The sequence below is a fragment of the Pan troglodytes genome, chromosome 23, assembly GCF_028858775.2.
Source record: "Pan troglodytes isolate AG18354 chromosome 23, NHGRI_mPanTro3-v2.0_pri, whole genome shotgun sequence".
NCBI classification, from domain to species: domain Eukaryota; kingdom Metazoa; phylum Chordata; class Mammalia; order Primates; family Hominidae; genus Pan; species Pan troglodytes.
Genome location: NC_086016.1, coordinates 3226336 through 3254227, shown reverse-complemented (window position 1 = coordinate 3254227; position 27892 = coordinate 3226336). Strand labels below are relative to the sequence as shown.

The window sequence follows — 27892 nt, the reverse complement described above, 5'->3', positions numbered from 1 at the left end:
GGAGGTGAAAGGCACTTCTTACATGGCAGTGGCCACAGAAAAATGAGGATGATGCAAAAGTGGAACCCCCTGATAAAACCGTCAGATCTCGTGAGATTTATTCACCACCAGGAGAACAGTATGGGGGAACCACCCCCATGATTCCAATTATCTCCCACCAGGTCCCTCCCACAACACAGGAGAATTATGGGAGGACAATTCAAGATGAGACTTGGGTGGGGACATGCAGCCAAACCGTATCATGAACTGTCTTTGTCTTTTAACTTCATTCATCGCCTCTTTTGTCAGATCAAAGCTACTACATTTAGTATGATTGAATTTATCAGTAATTTCTTTTATGATGTCTGTGTTTTGTGTCATATTAAAAAAAGTTTTTCTCTGTTTAGTGTCATAAAATCTGTCCTCTGTTTTCTTCTAAAAATTGGAAATCTGCTTTTCATATTTTGTTTTATTTCCTTTGTTCTTTGATTCATAGGGATGTGAGGTAGAAATCTCTATTAGTTAACTCTTGCTCTGTAACAAGTAACACCACACCTCAGAGGCCTAAGACCATAGGCCACCATTTCTCACTCATGAGCATGGGTTGCTTGGGAGGTTTCAGTTCGAACTGTGGTGGCTGAGCTGGATCTGCTCCAAGTGTCTCTGATCCTCCTTGGGTTGGGGCCTGCCAGGGTGCCTTCTTCTCATGGCAATGGCAGGAGTGCAAAGAACAAAGGGAAATGTGAAGGTCTCTTATCTTACCACCCAGGCTCAGAATGTGCAGACTACCACTTTACCACATCCATTGGCCAAAGTAAGTCACATGGCCAAACCAGAAGTCAAGGGCAGGAAGTTTAAGTATGAATCCCATCTCCACGTGCTATGATTTCCTGGGCTTTCAACTTCTTAAGGCTGAATTGTTTTATTCTCACCTCCCCAGCCTGCAGAAAATACATTTTCTCCAGGACTCGTTGAGCCATAGAGCAGAATGATTGTGGTTGACAAGGACTAGATGGAACTCAAGGCTCCAGCCTCTGTGCAGTGGACAGGTGCCATCTGGCCACTGAGGCCAATTCCTTCCCTTTGTCCCCATCTAGGGCCTCTGTTCTGTGCCAATCTCACTGTCATTCTGCCCAGGCCTTCCAGGCATCAGCCTCTTAATAGTTCCTAGCTTCATTCCCTCTCTTCACATCTATTATGTGAGGGTTTCCATCCTTATTTGGTGTAGGAGGACTTGGCTGAGTCAACTCAGCCTGTCACGTCCCCAGTCTCAGCACTTGGGTACCCCTGAGTGCTCAGCATGAGTGGAGCCCCCGGCGTCTCCCTCCACAGCACGTTCTGAAGGCATAGGAGCTGGACTGACATTCGGGACTCCTAAACCTTTGTTCCACTTCTGTCATGACAGCTTCATTGGTCCAGGCAAATCATGGCAGCTCTCTATGCCTCATTTTTTTATTCCTCACACAATGGAATTACATAACCCTCAGTGCTTACCTAAGGGAGGAGAAATGATTCCCCTGCCTTCTCCCCATTTCTGCATTTGCCAGAGCATCAGATTTTTGTGTCTGGCCAAGAATATAGGGAAGGAAGAGCAGGTAAGCTTTGGGCACAAAGAGGGCGTTTAGGGGTTTCACTTAAGGAAAGAAAGTCAGGGTGCAGAGAGGGGTGGTGGAGCATGATCTTGGGCCAATGGTGAGGAACTAATGAAGTGCAATGTTCATGGGTTAGGTTCTGTAGCAGCCTGGGTCCCATCAAGAGATAGAAACCACATAGTGGGTCTAACGGGGAAGTGTAGTATAAAGGATTGCAACTATGATAAAAGAGTCACTGTAAGACATAAAGCAACCCTGCCTGGTGCCCTAGTGCAGAGGGAGGTACCCAAGGAAGCACAGATTTGAAAGGTGTTCAGATGTCATAAAATGTGGTTCAGCCACCACATAAGAGACGTTCGTGGATTTGGGCAGGCTGGAGCTAGTCAGCAGCTTTTGCACAAGCACTAGGCCACCCACTGGAGTGCAGGTGAGGGACCTGGCTGTGAACCGCTGGAATGCAGGGGAAGGAACCGGCCGTGAGCCGCTGGTGTGCAAGGGAGGGAGCCGGCCGAGAGCCGCTGGTGCAGGTGAGGGAGCTGGCCATGAGCCGCCGGAATGCAGATGAGGGAGCTAGCCGTGAGCCGCTGGTGCAGGGGTGCATGGCGGGAGCCTGGCTGCCTTTGTAGGGCAGGAAGCCTCCAGAATGCGTGAGTCCCGCAGGGTCTGGCAGAAGGAATGGCAGCTCTGTGCGGACCCTCTAGAATACAGATCACTGTGTGCAGGTTGCACAAGGGGTACAAGATGGGGTCTGGGAAAATTTTCAGGAACTTTCAGATCACATGGGCCCCGCTGCATTTTGGTTTCCATGTCGAGATGTTGCAAGCCAAGGCTACAAGGTGGCTGAGGGACCACGCCTAGGTCTGTGGTTGGGGCTTGAACATGATCAAGGCACAGCCAGAGAGCTCCTGCCCCCTGCATTCTCTCCATCCTCTACCTAGATGCCTGCAGAATGTTCACTCCCAGAAGGCATATTGAACAGTGTTTCCCAGTTTATCACAGTGCACGTATTGAAAGGTGCACTAGGAGCTGGGAGGCAACAGACTGAAAACTGACACTGGAAACGCTGGCTCATAGCAACGAAGAGAAGCTGAAAAGGAGTGGGGAGGAACTAACTGTAATTTTACATCAATGATCTGCATCTTTGTTTCGATTGTTTGTGGCAACCAAAATGACTATTCTTTCTACCCTCCTAGTTCAGTCATAGCCTGAGACTTTTTTTTTTTTTTTTTTTTTTTTGAGATGAAGTCTCACTCTGTTACTCAGACTGGGGTGCAGTGGCTGGTCTCGACTCATTGCAATCTCCACCTCCCGGATCCAAGTGATTCTCCTGCCTCAGCTTCCAGAGTAGCTGGGGCTAACAGGCACCCTCCACCATGACTGGCAAATTTTCGTATTATATGTAGAGATAGGGTTTCTCCATGTTGGTCAGACTGGTCTTGAACTCCCGACCTCAGGTGATCTGCCCACCTCTGCCTCCCAAAATGCTGAGATTACAGATGTGAGCCACTGTGCCTGGCCGCCTGAGACATTTTGGGCAACAGCTGTGACAGAAAAAACGTGCATCCCTTCCGTGCAGGGGATCTAAGAAGTGGCTCATGGCTGATTATGTTTTCTTTGCTCTGTTTCTGGAACTGTGGGAGCATCTTCTGGGATAAGGGTCTATCTGTTTGAGTCTCTGAATGACTACGACCACCAGAGCCCCCTTGTTGACCCGTGATGGATGCGAAATCAATTCAGAAGTAAAGGCCGGGTGTGGTGGCTCACGCCTGTAATCCCAGCACTTTGGGAGGCTGAGACGGGCAGATCATGAGTTCAGGTAATCGAGACCATCCTGACTAACACGGTGAAACCCCATCTCTACTAAAAATATAAAAAATTAGCCGGGCATGGTGGCAGGCGTCTGTAGTCCCAGCTACTCAGGAGGCTGAGGCAGAAGAATCTCTTGAACTCAGGAGGTGGAGGTTACAGTGGTCTGAGATTGCACCACTGCACTCCAGCCTGGGTGACAGAGCAAGACTCCATCCACCGCACCCCACCCCCAGCAAAAAAAAAAAAAAAAAAGAAAAGAAGTCAACTTTGCTGTTGAAGCCACTGAGGTCTGGGGGCTTGTTTGTTACACAGCGTCACCTGTCCTGACCAATGCATGACTCATTTCATCCTTGGCACAGCCCCTGAGAGAAGGGCCTTTATCCTCATTTCATGAATGAAGAGTGAAGTCTCAGAGATGTTAGCAGCTTGAGCAAGCTCACACAGTGAGGGGTGGAGCTTGGATTTGAATCCAGGTCTGTCTAACCTCAAAGACTGAAGTGGGGATGAAAATAAGTTGTTATTGTTGTTTGCCTGTCACCCAGGTGATGTAACTCTTGTCTAGGCTCTGCCTACGGGGGTTTTGTGACATATCTCTGCACTGATTACCCAGGTGATGTAACTCTTGTCTAGGCTTTGCCTACGGAGACTTTGTGACATAGCTCTGCACTGATCACCCAGGTGATGGAACTCTTGTCTAGGCTCTTCTATCCTTGGATTGTAACCTTGCAGGATCTTGAACTCATATCCTTTAAGGGATCATAGAAGTGAACACATCAAAGCTGCCATGATAAAGTTGTATAAAAGTGGGCAATATTGCCAAATGCAAAATATCTGGGCTATATTTTGGTCTGAGATCACCATTTGAGATTCCTGGAAGTTAGGGAATATGGAGGCCAACTCCCGTAGGGATGTTGTATAAGACTCCAAGCCCTAAGTCAATGATCTCAACCCTGTGGATCAGCACTGTCCATGTAATGGGGCATCTTAACCCATTTTGTGCTGCTATAACAGAATACCATAGACTAGGGAATCTATAAAGAAAAGAAATTTATTTCTTAGAGTTCTGGAGGCTAGGAAGTCCAAGGATGAGGGGGTCTGCATCTGGTGAGGGCCTTCTTGCTGTGTCATCTCATGGCTGAAGGCAGCAGAGCAAGACTTTCAGAAAGAAAGGGAGCAAAAGGGGCTGAACTTGCTTTTAATACAAGTGCGCTCCCAAGATAACTAACCCACCCCCCAGATAACTAAACTATTCCTGAGATAGTGACATTAATCCATGCATGGGGGCAGAGTCTCATAACCCAATCACTCTTATTAGGCCCCACCTCTCAACACTGTCACATAGAGGATTAAGTTTCCAACACTTGAGCTCAGGGGGACACATGAAGACCATACATGGGGGATTGATGAGTATATGGGAGGGACCAGTCATGAATATTTTGGCTGAGAGTTGTGTTTGGGAGCTGAAGCCATGCTCCATCATGGCAGGGCACACATAGACCTTTGAATGCTCTGAGGAATGAATATTGAACAGTGTAACTCATGGCAGAAGGTGGAATATTTAAAAGGCAGAACTGCCTGGGTCAACTAAAAGAGTGAACAAACAGCCTGTAGCCTGTGGCTGGCTCCTCTTTTCTTCCCATCCCCACCTTTCACCTTTCTCTCTTTCTTTCTTTCCCTGCCTCCCTCTCTCTCTCCCTTCCTTCCCTCCCTCTTTCCTTCCTTTCTTCCTTCCTTCCTCTACCTTCTTCTTTCTCTCCCTCCCTGCTTCCTTGTTTCTTTCCTTCTTTCTCTTTCCCTCTTTCTCTCCCTCCTTCCTTCCTTCTTTCTCTCATTTCCTTCTCTCTTTCTTTCTCTCTCTCCCTCCATCTTTCTTTCTCTCATTCTTTCCTTCCATCTCTCTTTCCTTCTTTGTCCCCTTCCTTCCTTCCTTTCTTCCTCCCTCCTTCCTAACTTCCTCTCTTCTCTCTTCCTTTGACTGATGTGTTCTGAGCCCAAGCACCCTGTGGGGTACTAAGTGGTACCAAAATTGACTCAAGAATCAAGAAGAAATAGAAAACTAAGAAGTACTATAACATGAAGAACATAAAATCTCTAGTAAAATAAAATCTCTCACAAAGGAGGGACTAGGCCCAGATGGTTGTATGAGCAAATTTTACAGACTTGCAAAGAATGGATCATTCTAATTATGTTCCAAACAACTGTAGCTAGGAATATTAATGCTTGATTTTTCAAGAGCTTCATTTCCTAAAATCTGTAGGTTCAAAGGTAGATTAGCCTGTGTTGGAAATCCTCAAATATTGTGCAGGTCCTTGAAGTTTTAGCATTAAAAAAGAAAGGGCTTGCCTGCATTAACTTTGAATTTTGTTACAGTTACCAGTTAATGGAGATACTCTATGCCTTTATATACACTCTGATTTTATAGGAATGGAGGCATATCAGACACATGGCTCTCCACGCAGGTATTTTCCTTTGTAACATATCTTGGACATCATTTTTGAGCATCCTTTAAAATTTATTTCTTTAAATAGCTGCATAGTAGTCTATCATATGAAAACCATAATTTCAATAAACAGTAAGGTGTTAATCATTAATGTGATTGATAAACATTAAGGTGATTTCTAGACTTTTGTTAATTAAAAAGGTGGTATAATACTTTCTCCCATTCATACATAATTCCAGGCATCATGAGTATGTCTGTAGGGTAAATTTCTGGAAATGAAATTGCTGAATCAGAGAGTATTTCCATTTATAATTTTGGTATATATTGTTTAATTACAATTGATATAGTTTTTACTAATTTATAATCCCAGTAACAAGATGTGAGTACCACTTCAAACTCCACAACTTCACTGGCAGTGCTTGAAGTCATGATGCATATTGCCAGCCTCTCTTCAAGTAAAGTTCTATTAACTCTACAAAAATTTTATAAATGGCAGACGTTACATTTCCAGATAGCTTTGTGGTAACCAAAAAAGAATTGATTTATTAGCAATTTGTATATCACATTGAGACAAAATATATTTGTGATAAATATCATTATTGTTACGTAATTAAAACATCTCATGTATTAAGAAATCATACTTTAGATGGGGTCAAACTGGCCGATTAGAAGCAGCTGTGTCCCATGGCTCTCACAGAGAGCAATGAAAACTGTGAGTGAATTCTGCACCTTCAATTGAGGTATTCAGATTCTTGCATTGGAACTGACTGGGCAGACAGCTCGACCCACAGAGAGTCAGGAAAAGCAAGTGGGTCAATGACCCATCCAGGTGTGGCTAGCCGAGCCCCCACTCGCAGGCAAGGGAGGCCATGAGTGATTGTTCGACTCTGCCCGGGAAACCATGCTTCTCCGACGGATCTTTGCAACCTGCAGATGAAGAGGTCCCCTCAAGAGCTCAGCCACCACGGCCTTGGGTCTGAAGCACAGAGCTGTGTAGAGTCTCAGCGGAGTGCTCGCTGGCTTACTGGGGCATGCATGGAAACCCAGGAATTTTGCATACTCTGCCCAGAGAATTCCAGCAAAGTAGGAGATACATCTGTGCATTCCCCTATGAAGGGGGCTGAATCCAGGGAGCCAAGTGACATCATTCTGAGGCCCCACTCCCACAGCACCTTATAAGACCCATTGGCTTGGAATTCCAGCAGGCCAGTGGCAGCAGGCTGGAGATAGCCGGAGGTGGACTGAGTTCCCAGGGGGAGGGGCAGTGGCTCTATCTGTGGTTTGAGTTGGCTGCTCTAGCCTGCTGGCACCAGGGACCAGGAGGAGTCCCCTATAACACAGTACAGCTGTTGTGACTGATTGTGGCCAGGCTGCTTCTTTAAGTGAGACTGAAATCCATCCCTCCTCACTGGACAGGGCCTCCCCATCAGAATTTTAGCAACTCCAGCCGGAGTTCTATGGACAGAACTCTGATTTCTCCCTGGGATGAAGTCCCCAGGGAGAGGGGTAGCTACTGTCTCCCCAGTTCAGCCAACTGAACCTTTCCAGCCTGCTGGCTCTGCAGACTCCTGGGGATCAGAACAACACACCTGCTCTGCCAAAGGGCAGCCAGACTGCTTCTTTAAGCAGTCCCTGATCCTGTTCCTCCTGACTGGGTGAGACCTCCCAACAGGGGTCACCAGAAACCTCCTACAGGAGCGTTCCAGCTGGCATCAAGTCAGTACCCCCTTGGACTGGTGCTCCCAGAGGAAGGATCAGGTTGCCATCTTTGCTGTTTCGCAGCCTTTACTTGTGATACCTCCAGGTGCATGTATGTGAGATAAGGCCCCCAAGGAGAGGTAATAAAAATCAATTCAAGATGGATTAAAGACTTAAATCTTAGACCTAAAACCAGAAAAACCCTAGAAGAAAACCTAGGCAATACCATTCAGGACATAGGCATGAGCAAAGACTTTGTGACTAAAACACCAAAAGCCATGGCAACAAAAGCCCAAATTGACAAATGGGATCTAATTAAAGTAAAGAGCTTTTGCACAGCAAAATAAACTATCATCAGAGTGAACAGACAACTTACAGAATGGGAGAAAATTTTTGCAATCTATCTGTCTGACAAAGGGCTAATATCCAGAATCTACAAAGAACTTAAACAAATTTACAAGAAAAAAACAGCCCCATCAAAAAGTGGGCAAAGGAAACGAGCAGACACTTCTCAAAAGAAGACATTTATGCGGCCAACAAACATATGAAAAAAAGCTCATCACCACTGGTCATTAGATGAATGCAAATCAAAACCACAATGAGATACCATCTCACTCCAGTTAGAATGGCGATTATTAAAAAGTCAGGAAACAGCAGATGCTGATGAGGCTGTGGAGAAACAGGAATGCTTTTACACTGTTGGTAGGAGTGTAAATTAGTTCAGTCATTGTGGAAGACAGTGTGAAAATTCCTCAAAGATATAGAACCAGAAATACCATTTGACCCAGTAATCCCATTATAGGGTATATACCCAAAGCATTATAAATTATTATACTATAAAGACACATGAACTGTATGTTTATTTCAGCACTGTATGTTTATTTCAGCACTGTTCACAATAGCAAAGACTTGGAACCAACCCAAATGCCCATTAATGATAAACTGGATAAAGAAAATGTGGCATATATACACCATGGAATACTATGCATTTATGTCCTTTCCAGGGACAGGGATGAAGCTGGAAACCATCATTCTCAGCAAACTAACACAAGAAAAGAAAACCAGGCCAGGAGCAGTGACTCATGCCTGTAGTCTCAGAACTTTGGGAGGCTGAGGTGGGGAGTTTGAGATCAGCCTGACCAACATGGAGAAACCCCGTCTCTACTAAAAATACAAACAATTAGTCAGGCGTATTGGCACATACCTGTAATCCTAGCTACTTGGGAGGCTGAGGCAGGAGAATCGCTTGAACCCAGGAGGCAGAGGTTGTGGTGAGCCGAGATCACGCCATTGCACTCCAACCTGGGCAACGAGAGTGAAAATTTGTCTCAAAAAAAAAAAAAAGAGAGAGAGAAAGAAAAAGAGAAAAGAAAACCAAACACTGCATGTTCTCACTCATAAGTGGGAGTTGAACAATGAGGACACATGGACACAGGAAGGGGAACATCACACACTGGGGCCTGTCATGGGGCGGGAGGCTAGGGGAGGAATAGCGTTAGGAGAAATACCTATGAAGATGACGGGTTGATGGGTGCAGCAAACCACCATGGCACGTGTATAACTATGTAACAAACCTGCATGCTCTGCCCATGTATCACAGAACTTAAAGTACAACAAAGAAAACTTTACATAAATGCATAAAGTCTAGAACGGCTAATATATTATAATGAAATGTCAACTATAATCCCAGCTCAAAGAGAACGCCATAAAATTATGAAGAGCTCTCCACAAATCTCTAAATTTATGTCCTCATATGATTACATTTCTATTTCTTCTTGAATAATTTCCTCATTTTAGTTATGATTTAGTGATAGTAAGATGGTAATTATGAGGAGAAAATTCTGCTAACACTCCATAGAGAAAATTCTGCCTCATTTCACCACACACCTGAGTCTTAAGCAGTCACTTCTAATGTAGCTGAATAATAGATCCTCACCCAGCTGAGTCTATGAGTTGAATCCATGTATGTGAGATAAGGCCCCCAAGGAGAGGTAATAAGCTGGGAATCCCATCAGCTCATCTTTCTTCAGGCCTATATTTGTCATTGTCACTTGTAGAAGCAGGACAGCCCTGGCATTGGGATTGGTAGTAACAGAGAGTATCAAAGGGAAAACTGAACTTCACTAATTTTTGGAAAACAGCTGATTGGAAACAGATGGGCTCCAACGTTTTCCATGTGTGAGGTCATTGTCCCAGGTAGCCTTGCTCAGGACATTTCTTGTCAGGAAAACAGAAGTCATACGATATTTCTACCTTCCAAGAGAATAGAACATAATGTCAGATTTTCTCATGGATTCCCACAAGTTCAAGAAACTTTCATGGCCTTATTTAACTGCTTAAGCATTTCAACTAAAAACTTATTTGTCTTTCAAATACACAGGAATCTGTTTGGAAAAATGTTAACCAGAAAAAGTTGGAATTCTAAAGTAAAAAATGCATAAGGCCATAAAAATTTTTTATATCTTTTAATTTATATGTCAACTGGGGAAAAAAAAACATTCTCTGAAGTTTCCTTTTATATCATTAAAGACTTATTCTTTATTACCAGCAATACAGGGCGACTTATTCAGGTTGAATCTTGAAGGTAAACTTTAACTTAATTTTAAGTTTTGGCTAATTTTTAAGCATTTCTCAGTCACCTACCATGATTTCATCTCAGAAACCAAAATCTCAATTTCATTTAGACCTTTGAAATATTAAAATAGAAGGTTAAATGCTTCAAAATAATATTCATGTAGAGACTTACATATGTGGACCAGGAATCTCCATGTATTACAAAGTTTATGAGAACATAACAAATGTTGATACACACATTTAATTCTGAAATAAAAACTTACAACAAATAAAACTAACAAATCAAGAAAATATTGTAGGTTACACATTTTATGTCTAAAAATATAGGTATGAAACACTCAAGGATGGATAAAGGAAGAAATCACAAGAGAAAAGAAAAAATATCTAGAGACAAATTAAAAACATGAAATATCAAAAGTTAAGAGATACATTAAAAATGGTACCATAAGGGAAAAATTTATAGCTATAAATGATTATAAAAAATAAGATACTGAATCAACAACTTTACTCCTAAGGAACTAAAAACAGAGAGAAAAAGAGGGACTATTAAAGAGCGACAACTAAAAGCTAGCAAAATTTAAAAAATGATAAAGATAGCAGTGGAAATAAGTGAAATAGAGAATAGAAAAACAATATCAAAAATCAACACAACCTAGTTTGTTCTCTGAAAAACATCAAAACTGACAAAATTTTATCTAGATTGACTTAGAAAGAAAGGGAATATTCAAATTACTAAACTCAAAAATAAAATGGGTACATTACTAACAAATTTTTGGAGTAAAAAAGGGGTGTAGGAGAGTACCATAAGGGACTATACACTAAAAAATTGAATAGCTTAAATAAAATGAACAAATTCCTAGAAACAAAAAACCTACTAAGACTGAATCAGAAAAGTTGAATCAACCTATTCATCAAGGAGATTCAGCAGGAAGATTGCATCAGTAATCAAAAACCCAGCAACAAAGAAAAGCCTGGACCAGATGGTTTCACTGTTGAATTCTACCCAATGTTTAAAGCAGAATTAACACCACTTCTTCTCAAACTTTTTCAAAACGTTGAAAAGGAGGTAGTTTTTTCTAACTTATTCTATGAGGCCAGTATTACCCTGACACCAAGCCAGAAAAAGGCACCATAAGAAAACTACAAACAAACATCCCTTATACATGCTGATGCAAAAATCCTCAACAAAATACCAGCAACTCAAACTTAGCAGTACATTAAAAGGATTATACACTATGAATGAGTGTAATTGACTCCTGAAATGAAAGTATGTTCCAGCACATGAAAATCAGCGTAATATCACATTAATATAAGGAAAAAACCCTCACGTGATCATCTTAAGCAAAGAAGAAAAAGCATTTGTCAAAATTTAACCCACATTCATGATAAAATATACTTAATAAACTATAAAAAGAAAGAAAACACATTAACATAATGCTATACAAAAAACAAAACAAAACAAAACAAAAAAACACAGCTAACATGGTGAAAGACTGAAAGCTTTTACCCTAAGAGCAAAAACAAGGATGCCTGCTTTTACTACTGCTATTTAGTATAGTACTGAAGTTTCTAGTTAGTTAATAAGGTGAGTAAAAGAATTAAAGATATTCCAATTTTTTAAAAAGTAAAATTATCTGTTTGCAGATGACATAACCTTATATATTAAAAATCTTTTAGTTTCTGTGAAATAAACTGTCAGATGCAATAAATAAAATTCAGCAAAGCTGCAGGATACAAAATAATACACAAAAATCAGTTGTATTTCTACAATAACAATAAGCTATCTGAAGAAGAAATCAAGACAACAGTATCATGTATGATAGCATCAAAAGAATAAAATACTTAGAAACCCACTTAACCAAGGAAATGAAAAACCTGTACAGCAAAAACTACAAACATGGCATGAAAGTATTAAAGATGACACAAATAAATGAAAAGACATCATGTGTTTATGGACTGGAAGACAAAATCTTGTCAAGGTGCCATTGTTATCTATAGTCATCTACAGATTCAATAAAATCACTGTAAAAATTCCAATATTTGAAAAAATAGAAAAACCTGTTCTAAAATTCAGACGAAATCTCAAAAAAACCCCAAGCAGCCAAATCAATCTTAAAAACTAACAAAGTTAGAGGACTAACACCTCCTGGTTTCAAACTTCAGTATGCAAAACAATGCTGTACCAGCATAGAGACAGACACAAAGACCAATGCAATAGAAATAAAGAACCAAAAAATATGGTCATGATTTTTAACAAGAGCGTCAACACTGTTCGGGGAAAGGACGGTATTTTTTTAAATGGTGTTAAAAACGGATATTTACATCTATCTATCTATATATTTATATGTATATATATTTATAGGTATATATATATTTATATGTGTATATATATATATCCCAAATTAGCTTTTTGTCTGTCATGTATGTTGCAGATCTATTTCCCCAGTCTGTTGACTTTTGACTTTGAGACATTTTTCTCTCATACAAAATTTTAATTTTTATGGAGTCAAATACAACCTCGGCGACGATCTGGTTCCCGCAATGCCCGGCCTGCGTGAGCACGATTTCCCTCATGGCCAACGCGGGATTAGAGTGGCAGGAGAAACGCGAGAAGGACGAGCAGACGCGCAGCTACCCAGCCCACACTCCACCACCACTGAAATAGCCCCGCGCCCACCTCCCTCAGCCTCGGATTCGGCTCACAGAATAAGCAACAGCTTTACTTCCACACAGGTGTACCCACCTGTGAATCCCTTGGCGTTGAACGTCTGTTGGAGAGCTCAGGTGTCCTTGCTGTGATCCTTTCCACGTTGGGGAAAGCTGGTCAGCTGGAGAACTTCCTCCAACATCTTTAGTAAGACTAAATCCCTAGCTGAGCTGAAACTGAATTTTCCTCCCATGTGGGAGGGGAAGACTCTTGTATCCATATTCACAGAGTGTCTTTGCACCTGTCCTAGATTGATGACATATTTTTGTAATTGATGAGTCTTTTCATCTATTAGGAGATCTGTGCTTAGGAAAGGTCTTCCGAATGTTAACAGGATTTAATTATAAGTTTTACTTTGGAACAGTTCAAACCCGCAGTAAGCTATGGGTGTTAGAGATAGTCAGGCTTCTGATTTAGCTAGAGTCTTCTTTAGAGTAGGATTAGCCCTTTCACCTTTCCAGAGGACTGCGGTCTGCACACAGAGTGAAGGTAATATTGGATTCTTAAAGCTGAGGATAGGTGTTGGGATACACCTGCTGTGAAAGACGGGCCATTGCCACTTTGCAGGCTTTTAGATTACCCAAACTGAGGAGTTCTTCTGGTAAACATTTTTCAGATGGGGTGGGGAATGCCTCGATCTAACCAATGAAGGTATCAGTAAGCATTAGCAAATATTTGAATCTCCTGCAGAAAGGTAGCTGAGTAAATTAGAGTTGCCAGTTCTCACCTGGATAGGTTCCTCAATTTTGGACAGGTTTACCTGTAGAAGGAGAAAATTGCTAGCCGTTTGGGTCATGTCAGGCACAGAGATCACAGGGCTGAGTCACCTGTTTTGGTGTCTTGAAAAGATTTACCCCTATAAACAAATGAGACATTAACGGAAACCAAGAATCCCTTCTAGGGTGAAAAGAATCATGAAAGTGCTGAATTATATTCCTATGATTGGTACTTGGCATTAGTAATTTATTACCATCATTCAGCCAGCCAGAGGGACCCTGGACTGAAATGCAATCCCTGGCCCATTTTTGTTCTTCTTCAGAGTGTTCTGGCTCAGTTCAATGTATGCTGACCAGCACACCCATAAGCTTCATTGGCCCTTTCAGTGCAGGGGCCTTGGCTGCAGCATCTGCAAGGGCATTTCCTTTTACATGGTCAGTCTCTCTTTTGATGTCCTCTGCAATTAATTACAGTCACTTTTTGGCAGCAAAGCAGCATTCTAACAAGTTCAAAATCTGAATGATGTTGTATGGAAAAACCCTTGGGGGTCAGGAGTCCCTACCCATTCCAAATTGCAGCATAAGCATGAAGCACTAAAAAGTCATACTTGGAATCAGTGTAAATGTTAACTTTTAAATCCTTTCCCAACTGCAGGGGCTGAGTAAGTTCAATTAACTCAGCTTTTTGAGCTGAGGTCGAGGCCAGCAAGACTTGTGCCTTGATTCTCTTGTGCTGACTACTAATAGCATATCTACCACTCCTGTTTTCCTGATGCATAAAACAACATACATCTGTTAACCACTCTTCCTTGGGATGGTCAAGGGGCTCATCTCTTTTAAGTCTGGCCCGCTAGAATAAATTTGTTTCATAACCTGTGACACGCTTTGGCTGTGTCCCAGTCAAATCTTATCTTGAATTGTAGCTCCCATAATTCCTATATATCGTGGGAGGGATCCAGTGGGAGGTAATCGAATAGGGGGATGGGTCTTTCCCATGCTGTTCTCGTGACAGTGAATAAGTCTCATGAGATCTGATGATTTATTTATTTATTTATTTTTGAGACATAGTCTTGCTCTGTTGCTCAGGCTGGAGTGCATTATCATGACCTTGGCTCACTGCAACCTCTGAATCCTGGGTTCAAGTGATTCTCCTGTCTCAGCCTCCCGAGTAGCTGGGATTACAGGTGCCTACCACCAGCCTAATTTTTGTACTTTTAGTATAGACGGGGATTCACCATGTTGGCCAGGCTGGCCTTGATCTCCTCACCTCAGGTCATCCACTGCCTTGGCCTCCCAAAGTGCTGGGATTACAGCTGATGGTTTTATAAAGGGGAGTTTCCCTACACAAGCCCTTTTGCCTGCTGCCATGTAAGAGATGTGACTTTGCTCCTCATTTGCCTTCTGCCATGAGTGTGAGGCCTCCGACCATGTGGAACTGTGAGTCAATGAAACCTCTTTTCTTTGTAAATTATCCAGCCTCAGATATGTCTTTATTAGCAGCATGAGAACAGACTAATACAACCTGTATGCCAGGAAGTCTAGAAGCACCTGTGAACTCTGGCCGATAAGTAGCTGGGTTTATGGTTTGGCAGCCTTTAAAAGTTATGTCTGGAGGGTCTAGCAATAAGGCCTGATACTTTCATAAATGTCCTCCTATTATCCACTGCTGCCCTTTAGCTTCTAGGGCCACCTTCCCTTGGTGTGGGGTCAAAAACCTGTAGGTGCTGTTCTAATGTTAGTTTATTAGCTTTGCCTGCTAGAAAAGTGGTAACAGCAATAGCTCTAAGACATCAAGGCCACCCTGAGGCCACCTGGTCTATCTGCTTATAAAATTAGGCTACTGGCCTTGGAATGTCCCCCAGTTTTGGGACAAGATTACCCAAGGCCTATGCCTTGCTTTTTGGTCACATAAAGAAAAAATGGTTCATCCAACTTGGGGACTGCTGTGGCTGCAGCAGAGCCCAATTTCTCCTTGAGAGTATTGAAGGTTTGCTTGCAGTTCTCATTACATTCTAGGAGCTCTAAATCTTTCCCTTTAATGTATCATATAAAGGCTTGGCTACATGCCCAAATCTGGGCACCCATAAGCAGCAGTACCCAGCTATCTCCTAAAAAAGCCCACAGTCATTTTTTGGACAGGGACTCTTGGGTGACTGAAATAACTTTTTTATCTTCTCGGGATGTTCATCAGTTCCAGAGGTTAAGACAGATTCCAAATATTTAAGTCTTTCAGTCAAAATCTGAGCCCTGTGTGGTGATGCCCTATATCTGCAAGTTCCCAGGAAATTTACCAACTGAACATTATTATTATGAGTCTTCTTTAGTTGGGCTAGCAATGAGCAAGTCACCTACATACTGAATAATTGTGTCCCTTTCCAATTGTAGATTTGTTAAGTCGTTAGCTAGAGCATTTTCAAATAAGTGGGGGCTATCCCAGAACCCTTCAGAGATGACTGTCCAGGTTAGTTTTGAGGCTGAATGGATATCTGGATCAGTCCATTCAAAGGCAAACATATTATGAATCTGGATGCATTGAGATCCAGAAAAGTGCATCTTTCAGATTTAGGAATGTAAACCAGCTTGCATCCCCTGGGACTTGGTAAGTATTGGGGACAATGAGGTGTACGGAGACAACTGCATTTCTTAATGCTCTAAGGGTTCTGACAAATCTGTACTTGCCATTAGGCTTTTTATCTGGTAACATGCGAGTATTGTAGGAGACTCTCATGGCCTTAATAACTCATATGGCAAGAATTTGGCAATAAGGCGTTGAATTTCCCCTCATGCTTCTCGCCTTAAAATGTATTGTCTCTTCTGAGGGTGAGGAGCACTAGGCTGAAGTTGGATTTGAATGGGGGAGGTGTTTAGTGCATTTCCCAGAGCCTCTGTGGCCCAAACCTCAAGATTTAATTGAGACAACACCTCAGGTGATAAATGTGACAGCTCATTCTTAACTTCTTTTTTCCCCTGAGGGGTCAGGAACAAAAGTAACACTTTCTATGCTTTATGATCTGTGAAGGTGACCATGACTTGGTCTCCTGAGTCAATAAACCTCTCCCCAGTAAGAGGTCAGGCAATCAGACAGTACTAAAAAGGCAGGCAAGAAACCTAGAGGCTCTGGAGGACAACTTAGAAGATATGAAAAGCAGTGATTTTGGGCTTGTCCATCATGAGAAGACAGGAGCCCATTGTATTGAGTCAGAACAGAGTAATCTGCTCCCATACCTAATACGAAGTTAATACTCCTACCTGCTACTTCAAGAGTCACCTGAGGCTCCTCCATCTCTCGATAGCTAATAGTCCAATGGGAGCGGAGGCAGGAAGTATCAGGCCCTCCCAGTTTTGAGTCTGCTGGGCTCTGATGATGGCTCCCTTGGAAGCACAGTGCATTTCCTTCGGCAGTGGCCGACCTTCCTACAGAAGGCACATTGATTTATATCAAAGGCACAATGGCCCAGAGTCACAGACTGGGACTTTTACCTTCTCACTTCCTCTGTGAGGGCCAGGGGTTAAGGGGCTGCCTCTGAAGTGGTGGAGAGCACAAGGCTGCAGCTAGAAGCTGGGCCTCTTGGAAGATTTGCTTTATTTTATATTTTCTTGGCCCTATTCCTGTGATGGAAAACTGCAAAATCCAAGTCTAAAATCTGATCCATGGGAGTCTGGAAGCCTAAGGCTGCTTTTGGTGGCTTCCTATAGATATCAGAAGCAGACCGGGCTATAAAATAAACTCCTAGCAATGCTTGTCCCTTCTTGGAGTCAGGGTCAGTGTTAGTGTATTTCCTCAAGGTCTAAATTATCCACCCTTGTAATAAGGCTAGGTTTTCATCTTTTCCCTGAGTAATTTTCCAGACTTTATAAAAATTAAAAAGCTTTATCACACTTTTTTTATTCCTTCAAGGAGTCAAATGATCATAATTTTTTCTCTCTATATCCCACTTTCTTCTTAATTCATTTGTCTTTTCTAGATTCTAGTTCTTTTGGGTCCTAGTCAGGCACTGCTATGCCTCCTATTTGATAGGTGTCTTGCCCCTGGTTTCAGGCTGCCACCCTATTAGCATGTGCTCTAGCCACTCCCGTAATGCACTGTGTTTCTACCATGCAGCAGGTAAACATAAATATATGCAAATCCTGCCTGGTCAGATCATACATCAAGGTTAGCCTCTTAAATTTGTCTATGAATTTTCCCGGAACCTCTGAAAACTGTTTTAGTTTTTCCTTGCATATGGCTAATTCAGACGTAGAAAAGGGTACATATACCTATATAGTGTGGGGAAAAGAAAGAGAGATCAGACTGTTATTTTTCTATGTAGAAAGAAGTAGACATAAGACGCTCCATTTTGTTCTGTACTAAGAAAAATTCTTCTGCCTTGAGATACTGTTAATCTGTAAACCTACCCCCAACCCTGTGCTCACAGAAACATGTGCTGTGTCCACTCAAGGTTTAATGGATTTAGGGATATGCAGGATGTGCTTTGTTAAACATATGCTTGAAGACAGCATGATTGTTAAAAGTCATCACCACTCCTTACTCTCAAGTACCCAGGGACACAAAACAGTGCGGAAGGCCACAGGGACCTCGGCCTAGGAAAGCCAGGTATTGTCCAAGGTTTCTCCCCATGTGATATTCTGAAATACGGCCTCGTGGGAAGGGAAGGACCTGACCATCCGCCAGCCCGACACCAGTAAATGGTCTGCGCTGAGGAGGATTAGTAAAAGAGGAAGGCCTCTTTGCAGTTGATATAAGACAAAGCCATCTGTCTCCTGCTTGTCCCTGGGCAATGGAATGTCTCAGTGTAAAACCCGATTGTATATTCCATCTACTGAGATAGGAGAAAACCGCCTTAGGGCTGGAGGTGAGACATGCTGGAGGCAATACTGCTCTTTAAGGCATTGAGATGTTTATGTATATGCACAACAAAAGGACAACACTTTTTTCTTTACCTTGTTTACGATGCAGAGACATTTGTTCACATGTTTTCCTGCTGACCCTCTCTCCACTATTACCCTATAGTCCTGCCACGTCCCTCTCTCCGAGAAATGCCCGATAATGATCAATAAATACTAAGGAAACTCAGAGACTGGTGCCGCCGCGGGTCCTTCATATGCTGAGCGCCAATGCCCTGGGCCCACTTTTTCTCTATACTTTGTCTCTGAGACTCTTTTCACAAGTCTCTTGTTCCACCTGATGAGAAACACCCACAGGTGTGGAGGGACAGGCCACCCCTTCAATATAGTGTCCCTATTATCATCTGTCACTTCCCAGAGAGGGCAAACATTCAACTTTGCTAGCTGATAAGAGGCCCCACTGCATGTTGTTCTGGTGAAGCTCGGGTGTTTCGAGAGTGAGGTGTGTACATAAGACAGGACTCAAAGGGCAGGGAGAAGATGATGACCGGACATTAGATAACCCTGGAAAACTAGAAGAAATTAATAACATGTTGCACACCTCACCAGAACTGGAAGGAGTCTCACTGTGTTCTTACGGGGTGCTTGGACTGGCAGGGGGAGCTCAACCCCAGCTAAGAAAAGCCTAATATTAAGAGGTACTTGCATTAAAAGGGTAATCAATTACGTGCTGTTCCTATTTTGTCTTTTCCTCCATCAAACATATGGAAGCCCATTTTAATTTTTTATCCTGACCAAGCATCAGAGAAGCCTGTATATAATGTATTTCCTCCCTCTTAGTTTCTCTTCTATAAAATAAATTAAGCTGCAAAATAGGAGTCAGATGAAACAGGGGAAATAGGAAGGCTGTAGCTTGTATATTGTAATGTATTAGTCCATTTTCACACTGCTATGACAAAACTCTCTCAGGAAAAAAGTGACTTGCTGGGTTTAGAAAGTAGGGTCCAGCTGCCCTATACCAGCTCATCAAAGATGGCTTTATGGTTAACAAATGAGAGAAAACTGTTAAGAAAAACCCTCATGTTCTCCATCTTGAGGGTAATTGTTTGCAGAGGGTTGTCATAGAAGAGGCTGTCACTAAACAGGCATATCTGATCTTATCATGTAGAGCTCTTAAATACCACATTTCAACTTCTAGTCATAATGATGGCAAGGTTACTGCTGATCTTTTCTGATAATTACGGTAAAAAAAATACTAGGTTAGAAGACAATTCTTTCTTTCAGTGTCACTTGGACCAGTGGCAAATTAACCAAGCAGTCAGTTAAGAGTCAGAGGATCGATGAGGAAAGTAAAAGCTAAACTGTTTGGGGCCTCTGTCCTGGGGCAGCCTCCAGGCTACTACAAAACAGAGGCGGTGAGCAGAAAGGTGACAATATGTAGAGCACTCAGGTGAGGGACAGAGAGCACAAGGTGGACAGTCCAAAAAGAGAAAGTGGCAAATATCTTGTTTAGCCAAATCCATTCTTCTCAATATTTCCAGGGCCTCTAACCCTGTGGGCTTGGCCTCTAATCTGAGTATGATAATAGTGGATAATCATTCTTGCCCACCAGAATGGCTTCACGACTCTAAAAGACAGCCCACTTGCCAGGTGTCAGCTGATTGATTCTGTGTGGATTTTTTTCCTTGGAGTGGGGGTCTTGTCTTGGTGTCCGTTCATGGTGTTGCTGAAAGATGTTGCTGGAAAAGAGGGTCCTGATACAGACCACAAAGTAGGATTCTTAGATCTTGTGCAGGAAAAAATTTGAGGTGAGTCAGAGAGCACAGTGAAAGAAGCAAGTTTATGAGAAATTACTCCATTACAGAGTTGGACATCCTCAGAAAACAAGAAGAGGAATGCATTGTCTTTTGTTAGTGTCTCTACTTATAAATAACTATAAAGAGAAAGAGTTATAAATAAACTTGGAAGGTGCAGATGTAGTCACTAAAGTTGGGGCTACTGGTTTTAACAATAACCATTAACCTATTGACCTAAGCTACCTCATTAATAATATCCTTACAAAAATATGCTGCACTCCTAGGACATTTATACATTTTTTAGGCTTGGTGGAAGATGTCTTGTATGACCACAAATATTCTGCAATTGTAATTTGTGACCAAGTAAAAAATGTGACTATTTTCAGACCATGAACACTAACCTTCTAGATGCCTTGTGAGTACCTAGCTACTCATATTAAGATAGAATATTCTAGTCATGTTTATTAAACTAGAAGCTAGGTAACCATGAGTTCCTCTAACAGAGCAAGTCTACTCCTCAAGGAGAAAGTGTATTTCTCAGGAATTTTATGCATTTTGTTTGATGGCATTTGGTATGTTTACCAAAATGGCAGAAAAGAGTGAAATTAGTCCTTAAAGATTTCTCCAGATTGGATATAAAGTAAACAAAATGATTACAGTTAATATGCAAGTTGATGCAGTTGATATTCAAAAGAAATTTTGTTTGAAACAAAATGAGATTTTCATTTTTACTTCTTCTTCTTCTTCTTCTTCTTATTATTATTATCATTTTGAGACAGAGTCTTGCTCTGTTGCCCAGGCTGGAGTGCAGTGCAGCATCTTGGCTCACTGAAACCTGCGCCTCCCGGGTTCAAGCAATTCTCCTGCCTCAGCCTCCCAAGTAGCTGGGATTACAGGCATGAATCACCACACCCAGCTAATATTTGTATCTTTAGTAGAGATGGGGTTTCACTCTGTTGGCCAGGCTGGTCTCAAACCCCTGACAACAAGCAATCTGCCCACCTTGGCCTCCCAAATTGCTAGGATTACAGGCATGAGCCACCACTCCCAGCCACAATGAGGTTTTTAAATAATTATGATTTCCTGCTGTTGAGCAGGGAGCTGAGCAAGTTCAACAGATCATGGGCCTAAACTAGGGGAAGACTGAGGACAAACTCCAGAACACATGTGATTAAATTAATTACAATGGAAACCAAATCAAATTGAATAAGGCTCTACCTCTTAGTTTCAAGATGTTTCCCCTCATTTTGAAATGTGGTGTTATTCCATGGAAAAGAAAACTAATGTTTATCTCCAGAGTAAAGAACAGGGTTCTTTGCAGGGATTGATTGACTGAGAAGTATGGCTCAGGATTAAAAATCCTTCTTTTTTCCATTTATAGACTAAAAATAAATTTCTAAAGCCCTGTTGACTAAATGGACCTCTCTTCTTGGATAAGGACATTCCAAAGTTAACCTGAAAAGCTAGCTCAAGCCATGGGTCACATATGCCTCATTATACTCTCCTCCCTTTGGTTTTAATTTTAATTTAAATTTAAATTTTTAATTTATTTTTGTGGGTACATAGTTGGTGTATATATTTATGGGGGTACATAACATACTTTGATGCAGTCATGCAATGAGTAATACATAATAAAAAATGGGGTATCTGTCCCCTCAAGCATTTATAGATTGTGTTATAAACAATCCAATTATACTCTTTTAGTTTTTTCACATGTGGAATTAAATTATTTTTGACTATAGTCACCCTGTTGTGCTTTCAAATGCTGTCTTATTCATTCTTTCTAACAATAGTTTTTTTTTTTTTACCCATTTAGCATCCCCACTATCCCCTTGTTCCCTCCCTGCCCTTCCCAGTATCTGGTAACCATCCTTACACTCTCTATATCTATGACACCAATTGTTTTGAATTTTAGCACCCACAAATAAGTGAGAACATGTGACATTTGTCTTTCTGTGCCTGACATTTCACTTTCATAAACATAAAGACTTTCACAAACATAATGACTTTCAGTTCCATTTATGTTATTGCAAATGGCAGGCGTCTCATTCTTTCTTACAGCTGAATAGTACTCCATTGTGTATATGTACCACATTTTCTCTATCCAGTCACCTGTTGATGGACATTTAGGTTCCTTCCAAATCTTGGCTATTATAAACCCTGCTGTAGCAAACATGAGAGTGCCAATAGGTCTTTGATTTACCAATTTTATTTCTTGTAGGCATATACTGTGCAGTGGGATTGCTGGACCACATAGTAGCTCTATTTTTAGTTATATCGGGAACATCCAAACTGTCCTTAAACGTGCTCCCAACAGCAGTGTACAAGGGTTCCCTTCACTCCACATACTCACCAGCATTTGTCTTTCACGGACTTCTGGATAAAAGCCATCTTAACTGGGGTGAAATGATATCTCATTTTGGGTTTGATTTGCATTTCTATGATGATCAGTAATGTGGAGCACCTATTGATTTGCCTGTTTCACATTTGTATGTCTTCTTTTCATAAGTGTCTATTTAAATTTTTTGTCCACTCTTTATTTATTACTTTTTTCTATAGAATTTCTTGAACTCAATATATTGTAGTGTATTAGTCTGTTTCTGCACTGCTATAAAAAAAACCTGAGACTGTGTTATCTATTTATTTACTGAGATGAAGTCTTGGTCTGTCGCCCAGGCTGAAGTGCAGTGGTGTAATCTCGGCTCACTGCAACCTCCACCTCCTGATTCAAGCAATTCTCTGCCTCAGCCTCCTGAGTAGCTGAGATTACAGGCATCTGACACCATGCCTGGCTAATTTTTGTATTTTCAGTAGAGACGGGGTTTCACCATCTTGGTCAGGCTGGTCTTGAACTCCTGACCTCGTGATCCACCCGCCTCAGCCTCCCAAAGTGGTGAGATTACAGGCATGAGCCACCACACCTGGCAAGAATGGGTAATTTATAAAGGAAATGAGTTTAATTGACTCACAGTTCCATATGGCCGGGGAGGCCTCAGGAAACTTACAATGATGGCAAATGGGGAAACAGGCACCTCTTACATGACAGCAGGCGAGAGAGCATGTATGTGAAGCAAAGGGGGAAGAGTCCCTTATAAAACCATCAGATCTCATGAGAAATCACTCATTATCAGAAGAACAGCATGGGGGAAACCACCCCCATGATCCAGTCACCTTCTACCAAGTCTTTCCCTCAACATCTGGGGATTACAATTCAATATGAGATTTGGGTGGGGACCCAAATCCTAACCATATCATGTAGCTATTAATTGCTTTTCAGATGGATAATTTACAAATATTTTCTCTCATTCTGTGGATTTTCTCTTCACTTTGTTTCTTGTTTCCTTCACTTTAAAAAGGCTTTCTGACTTTCTGTAATCCCATTTGTCCATGTTTGTTTGGGTTGTCTGTGCTTCTAGGGCATTATTTAAGGAATTTTTGCCCAAACCAATGCCCTAAAGAGTTTCCCCAATGTTTTGTTGTAAAAGTTTGATGGTTTGAGGCGTTAGGTTTAAGTCTTTAATTCATTTTAATTTGATTTTTGTAAGTGGCAAGAAATAGGGTTCTAGTTTTATTCTTCTGCCTATGGCTTGCCAGTTTTCCCAGCCCTATTTATTACAAAAACTGTCTCATTTTTTATTGTATGTTCTTGGTACTTCTGTTGAAAATTAATTTAGCTGTTCCTCCCATAGGATTCCAGAACACTGCTACGAGGGTCTGAATGTTTGTCCCTCGCATAGGATTCCAGAATGCTGCTGGGTTCTAAATGTTTGTCACATAGGATTCCAGAACACTGCTACGAGGGTCTGAATGTTTGTTCCTCACAGGGGATTCCAGAACACTCCTGCTGTTGTCTGAATGTTTGTCCCTCACGTAGGATTCCTGAACACTGCTATGAGGGTCTGAATGTTTGTCCCTCACACAGAATGCCAGTTTTCCCAGCCCTATTTATTATAAAAACTGTCTTATTTTTTATTGTATATTCTTGGCACTTTTGTTGAAAATTAATTTAGCTGTATGAGTTTGTTTCTAAGGTCTCTATTTCGTTCCATCTGTCTTTATGTCTGTTTTTATGCTGGTGTCATGCTGTTTTAATTACTATAACTTAGTAGTATAATTTAAAACCAGGTAATGGAATTCTTCCAGTTTTGTTTTATATACTCAGCATAGCTTTGACTATTATGCTGTTTTGTGATGTTTCCATATAAATTTCAGAATTTTTTTTCTATATCTGTGAGGAATGTCGTCTTCTTTTTTTTTTTAGATTGCATCTTGCTCTGTGATGTTATCCCTGCACACCGCAACCTCCACCTCCTGGGTTCAAGCAATTCTTTGTCTCAGCCTCCTGAGTAGCTGGGATTACAGGCACCCGCCACCATGCCTGGCTAATTTTTTTGTATTTTTAGTAGAGGTGGGGTTTCACCAAGTTGGCCAGGCTGGTCTTGAACTCCTGACTTCCTGATCCACCAACTTCAGCCTCCCAAAGTGCTGGGATTACAGGCATGAGCCACTGCCCCTGGCCTGTTATTTTGATAGAGATGGCATGAAATGTATAGATTGCTATGGATTGTATGGACATTTTTTTAAAATACTGATTCTTCCAATCTATGAACATAAAAATATCTTTCCAATTTTTGGGTCCTTTTCCATTTCTTTTATCAGTGTTTTACAGTTTTAACTGTTGAGAAATTTTATTTCTTTGGTAAATTCCCACACATTTTGTTTTATTTGTGGCTACTGCAAATAGTATTACATTTTTGAATTCTTTTTCAGTTGGTTGACTGTTGGCATATAGAAATCCTACTGATTTGTATATGTTGATTTGTATTCTGAAAATTTACTCAAGTTATTACTTCTAATAGTTTTTGGTGGATGTATTAGGCCATTCTCATATTGCTATAAAAAGTAATCAGTGACTGGTTAATTTATAAAGAAAATAGGTTTAATTGGTTCATGGTTCTTCAGGCTGTACAGAAAGCATAGCACTGGCTTCTGCTTCTGGGGAAGCCTCTGACAACTGACAAGGTGAAAAATAAATCCGGTGCTTGCACATCACATGGTAAGTGTGAGGGCAGGGGGAAGTGCTACACACACTTGTAGATAACCAGCTCTGATAAAAACTTACTATTGTGGGAATGGCACCAAAGGAAATGATGCCAAACTGTTCATGGAAATCTTCCCTCATGATTCAATCACCTCCCCTCTAGGCCCACTTCCAATATTGAGGATTATATTTCAATATAAGATTTTGGTGGGAATACACATCCAAACTGTATCATTTTGCCCCTGGGCATTCCAAATCTCATATCCTTCTCATATTTCAAAATACAATCATGACTTCCCAATAATCTCCAAAGTCTTAGCTAATTTCAGCCTTAACTCAAAAGTCAAAGGTCTCATCTAAGACAAAGCTAATTTCTTCCTTCTATAAGCCTGTAAAATAAAAAAAAAAACAAGTTAGGTTCTTCCAAGATACAAATGAGGCAGAGGCATTGGGTAAATACTCCTATTCTAAAAGGAAGAAATCAGCCAAAAGAAAGGGGCCACAGGACCCATGAAAGTCTGAAACCCAGAAGGGCAGTTATTCAATTGTAAGGCTCCAAAATAATTATTTTTGACTCTGTGTCCCATTTCCAGGGCACACTAATGCCTTGGGAAGGTTCTACCTTGTGACTTTGCATGGTTCAGCCCTCACAGCTGCTCTCATGGGCTGGCATTCTGTGCCTCTGGCTTTTCAAGGTGCCAGGTGCAGGCTGTAGCTAGATCTACCATTCCGCGGCCTGGAGGACAGTGATCCTCTCCTCACAGATCTACTAGGCCATGACCCAGTGGGGAGCCTGCCTGGGGACTGTCGCCCCACATTTCTTTTCTCCATTGTTTTAGTAGAGGATCTCCATGAGGGCTCCACCCCTGCAGCATGCCTCTGCCGGCACACCCTGGCTTTTTCTTTTCTTTTTTTTTTTCTTATTATACTTTAAGTTTTAGGGTACATGTGCACATTGTGCAGGTTAGTTACATATGTATACATGTGCCATGCTGGTGTGCTGCACTCACTAACTCGTCATCTAGCATTAGGTATATCCCCCGATGCTATCCCTGCCCCCTCCCCCCACCCCACAACAGTCCCCAGAGTGTGATATTCCCCTTCCTGTGTCCATGTGTTCTCATTGTTCAATTCCCACCTATGAGTGAGAATATGCAGTGTTTGGTTTTTTGTTCTTGTGATAGTTTACTGAGAATGATGATTTCCAATTTCATCCATGTCTCTACAAAGGACATGAACTCATCATTTTTTATGGCTGCATAGTATTCCATGGTGTATATGTGCCACATTTTCTTAATCTAGTCTATCATTGTTGGACATTTGGGTTGGTTCCAAGTCTTTGCTATTGTGAATAATGCCACAATAAACATATGTATGCATGTGTCTTTATAGCAGCATGATTTATAGTCCTTTGGGTATATACCCACTAATGGGATGGCTGGATCAAATGGTATTTCTAGTTCTAGATCCCTGAGGAATCGCCACACTGACTTCCAAAATGGTTGAACTAGTTTACAGTCCCACCAACAGTGCAAAAGTGTTCCTATTTCTCCACATCCTCTCCAGCACCTGTTGTTTCCTGACTTTTTAATGATTGCCATTCTAACTGGTGTGAGATGGTATCTCATTGTGGTTTTGATTTGCATTTCTCTGATGGCCAGTGATGATGAGCATTTTTTCATGTGTTTTTTGGCTGCATAAATGTCTTCTTTTGAGAAGTCTCTGTTCATATCCTTTGCCCACTTTTTGATGGGGTTGTTTGTTTTTTTCTTGTAAATTTGTTTGAGTTCATTGTAGATTCTGGATATTAGCCCTTTGTCAGATGACTAGGTTGTGAAAATTTTCTCCCATTTTGTAGGTTGCCTGTTCACTCTGATGGTAGTTTCTTTTGCTGTGCAGAAGCTCTTTAGTTTAATTAGATCCCATTTGTCAATTTTGGCTTTTGTTGCCATTGCTTTTGGTGTTTTAGACATGAAGTGTTTGCCCATGCCTATGTCCTGAATGGTAATGCCTAGGTTTTCTTCTAGGGCTTTTATGGTTTTAGGTCTAACGTTTAAGTCTTTAATCCATCTTGAATTGATTTTTGTATAAGGTGTAAGTAAGGGATCCAGTTTCAGCTTTCTACATGTGGCTAGCCAGTTTTCCCAGCACCATTTATTAAATAGGGAATCCTTTCCCCATTGCTTGTTTTTCTCAGGTTTGTCAAAGATCAGATACTTGTAGATATGTGGCATTATTTCTGAGGGCTCTGTTCTGTTCCATTAATCTATATCTCTGTTTTGGTACCAGTACCATGCTGTTTTGGTTACTTTAGCCTTCTGGTATAGTTTGAAGTCAGGTAGTGTGATGCCTCCAGCTTTGTTCTTTTGGCTTAGGATTGACTTGGTGATGTAGGCTCTTTTTTGGTTCCATATGAACTTTAAAGTAGTTTTTTCCATTTCTGTGAAGAAAGTCATTGGTAGCTTGATGGGGATGGCATTGAATCTGTAAATTACCTTGGGCAGTATGGCCATTTTCACGATATTGATTCCTCCTACCCATGAGCATGGAATGTTCTTCCATTTGTTTGTATCCTCTTTTATTTCCTTGAGCAGTGGTTTGTAGTTCTCCTTGAAGAGGTCCTTCACATCCCTTGTAAGTTGGATTCCTAGGTATTTTATTCTCTTTGAAGCAATTGTGAATGGGAGTTCACTCA

At 41.4% G+C, this 27892-nt stretch overlaps 1 long non-coding RNA gene across 3 annotated transcripts in view; it reads left to right on the top strand.

Moving 5' to 3' along the window:
• Window positions 1-27892, top strand: part of LOC112207528 (uncharacterized) — a 160926-nt gene that overhangs the window by 47028 nt on the left and 86006 nt on the right. The gene's annotated exons all lie outside the window — the stretch shown is intronic.